The 3,603-nt window shown below is 41.8% G+C and overlaps 1 pseudogene; it reads right to left on the bottom strand.

The window, feature by feature from the left end:
• Positions 1-1,256: 1,256 nt before the first annotated feature.
• On the bottom strand, positions 1,257-3,143 carry LOC102846998 (annotated as a pseudogene).
• Positions 3,144-3,603: the final 460 nt, after the last annotated feature.

Here is a 3,603-nt window from a genome sequence, read left to right as displayed (position 1 = left end):
CTGCAGGGAGTGTCTGGAGGGGGCTGTAGAGATGGACAGGAGCGCAGCAAGTCACCTGCCACAACCACTGTTGTTTGCTGGACGCTGTTGAGCTGGTTCTTACAGTAATCCCATGAACAACAGAACGAAGCATTGCCTGGTGCTACGCTGTTCTCACAGACACCACCAAGTTTGAGCCCGCTGTTGCAGCCACTCGTTAATCCATTTTGTTGAAGGTCTTTCTCTTTTCTGCTACTTTCTCCTCCAGTAAGTGTAATATCATATCCAGGGATTGGGCTCTCCCAATAACATGTCTAAAGTTGTGAGATCTATTTCTTATTTTTTTATTTTTTGTGATTCACACAAGTCATTTATTTAATATTAAAAGGAATAACTCTGTTTGGTTTCTTCCAAGATTATAATATTGTAAAAAATTTTAAATTATTATTATTCACTTTAATGAAAATTTACAGAGACTTTGGATTTCCATTCTTTCATTGTTGCACATTTCTCCCCGCCCACCCCTCCCCTCCAGTTTGCTCTTTTCTTTGAAAAGTAAAAGAAAAATTCCTTCATTGGTATGCGATCCCTCCCCCACAAGTCCACTCCACTATGCGGCCTTCATTCTGGACTCCTGTCATGGCAATAATACCTAATCATGTATCTTTTTAACAGTTCTCTCCCTCATCTGTTTCAATGCATAATGTATTCCATCTTTCTCAGTCTCCCCCCCAACCTCGATGTCAGTCCCATTTTACAACCGTGGCACTATGTAGTTGTCCTTTTGTGACTGAGATATTTCCTTCAGCATACTGTCCTCCACGGTCACCCATTTTGAATAATGTTGCATGAGTTCCTTGTTTTTCAATGGTTCGTAGTATTCCATTGTGTGAATATACCACAGCTTCTCTATCCATTTGTTTGTTGATGGGCACTTAGGTTGTTTCCAACTCTTTGCTATTTTTTCTTCAGTCTTCAAATATTTTTTATTGGAAGGCCATGCATTACCTTCATTTACTGTATTTCAAATCACTGTACATTTAACGTTTTTTTGTGAAAACACTGCCTGCATTTTCTAGTACAAAAAAAAACCCTAAAAATTGTTTCAGGAATGCAGAGAAATATCCAACTTAAATAGCGAAAAAGTGCACCATAATTACTGCTGCACTGCAGTCATTTCTGCATTTTCCATGTTTCTTAAATAACTATCTTGTTTGATAACACACAATATAAAGAGCAATTATGAAAAACAGACATTTACATATACCTCTAAAGTCTTATTGAGAGTATCCTGTTGGCATTGGATAACCAATCATGGGTGCAGCTGCAGTAGCAGGATATGCATATGCCGCCTGTTGGTTTATGCCATTGTGCATATTTGGAACATTAGTTCCATATTGCTGAGTGCCATCATAACCATTCTGGTAAGTCCCTGTTGGGTTACCAGTCCTAAAACTGGTCTGTAGACCAGCAGACACAAAATTACTTCCAAAGCTCCCATTGGTGTAATTTGCAGCACTGTAAACACCATTTTGAGTTTTTGCCCCAAAATCTCTCTTAAGCAGACTAGAGTAACCTCTGTCATAATTTTCCCTGTCTCTAAAGGTATTGAATCCACCCCTTTTCCCTGCGGAGTATCTATCCCGATGATCATCCTTCATTCCTCCTCTACCCCTGGAACGACCTGAACCTCTGTCTTCAACCAACTGGAGCAACTTGGGATTAATTGCTTGATTGGCTTCACGAAGCACAGAGATAAGGTCACTCACTTGCTTTATGTTATTAGGTGTAAAGAAAGTGTATGCTGTGCTTGTTTTGGTACTACGAGCAGTTCTTCCAATTCGATGAATATAATCCTCTGAGGAGTTAGGGTAGTCATAATTGATGACAAATTTCACATCTTCCACATCTAGCCCTCTTGAGGCCACATCTGTAGCAATCAGAATAGGAGCTTTTCAATGTTTGAATTAATTTAAAACCCAGTCTCGTTCCTGTTGACTCTTGTCACCATGGATACCCATGGCAGGCCACCCATCTCTCCTCATTTTTCTGGTAAGCTCATCACATCGTCTTTTGGTTTCCACAAAAACAATAGTTTTATTCTCCTTCTCACTCATGATCTCTTCCATTAACCGTATAAGTTTTTCATCCTTCTCCACATCATGACACACATCCACAATCTGAAGAATGTTGTGGTTTGCACTCAGCTCCAGTGCACCGATATTTATGTGAATGTAATCCTTCAAAAAGTCTTCAGCAAGTTGTCGTACTTCTTTTGGCCAAGTTGCACTCCACATTAGGGTTTGCCTATCAGGTCTTATTTGATCCACAATCTTCCGTATTTGGGGTTCAAAGCCCATATCAAGCATTCTATCTGCTTCATCAAGGATAAGGTAGGTAGTTCTTCTTAGATTGGTCTTTCCACATTCTAAAAAGTCAATCAGCCTTCCAGGTGTTGCAATACAGATCTCCACACCTCTTTCCAAATCACGTATCTGAGGTCCCTTGGGAGCTCCACCATAAATGCAAGTAGACTTCAAACGACATGCTCTACAGTACTCTGCAGCCACTTGCTGCACTTGTTGGGCCAGTTTCCGAGTTGGCGCCAGCACCAAGCAAATAGGCCCATCACCTCTCTCTAGGAATGGTTGATGATTGATGTGGACAATAGCAGGCAGCAAATAAGATAATGTTTTCCCAGATCCAGTCTGTGCCACTCCAACCATATCCAACCCACTTAAAGCAACTGGCCATCCCTGAGCTTGAATAGCAGTAGGTTCGGTGAAATTCTGTCTTGCAATCACATCCATGACATTTGCAGGGAAGTTTGCCTCATAAAAATTCAACACCGGTTTTGGGCAGTTGTGACCTCTAACTGTAACTTCCTTGCTTCTTCTGTATGTCTCCACATCTTGCGCTGTGCGCCTAGCCAAATCAGGGTGTTCTTGATAAAAATTCTTCTCAAATTTGGGCAGCTCATCAAGATTCCATTTCTTTTTAACTAGCTTCTCTCCAGGGTTTCCAAACTTCTTTCCAGATAATGGTCCTGCCCTACTTCCTCCAAATCGAGGTGCTCCAAACCCTCGATCCCGGCCGCGGTCTCGGTCACTCGAATAACTCGACATGGCGTCAATGGTTGCGGTTGGTGCGTAAGGAAGAAGAGAGAATTGGACGCGAAGAGCCGCGAAGGGTGGCGACCGCGAAGTCTTGCGGAGGAGGCGGCGTCGGCTTAGTCGGCAAAGATAAGACGCTGAATCCGGCAGCCGGCAAGTAGGCTGCGCAGCCGAAGAACGATGGAAATGAATGAGGCCCAACTCTTTGCTATTGTGAACAAAGCCGTGATAAACATGGGTGTGCAGAGATCTATTTCTAAGGAACCTTCTGAGTGTCCTTTTTCCAAGATTGATTTATTCCATTGTTCTGGAATTCATGATGCATCAAATATTCTTCACCAACATCGTAACTCAAAGGATCAATTCTTCTTTCTTGTCCAGATTTTGTTTGCAAATGAGGCATCTGAAAGCACCATGGCTTGAGTCAGGTACACCAATGACATCTCTGACTTTTAGCACTTTTCCCCATTTTTTAAATTTGAGTGAAAGTTTATAAATGGCAACACTTTAA

Source organism: Elephantulus edwardii, unplaced genomic scaffold (assembly GCF_000299155.1).
Source record: "Elephantulus edwardii isolate Elephantulus edwardi_28Jun2011 unplaced genomic scaffold, EleEdw1.0 scaffold00216, whole genome shotgun sequence".
NCBI lineage: Eukaryota > Metazoa > Chordata > Mammalia > Macroscelidea > Macroscelididae > Elephantulus > Elephantulus edwardii.
Note: the sequence above shows the minus strand (reverse complement) of the source record. Positions and strands in the feature narration are given on the sequence as shown.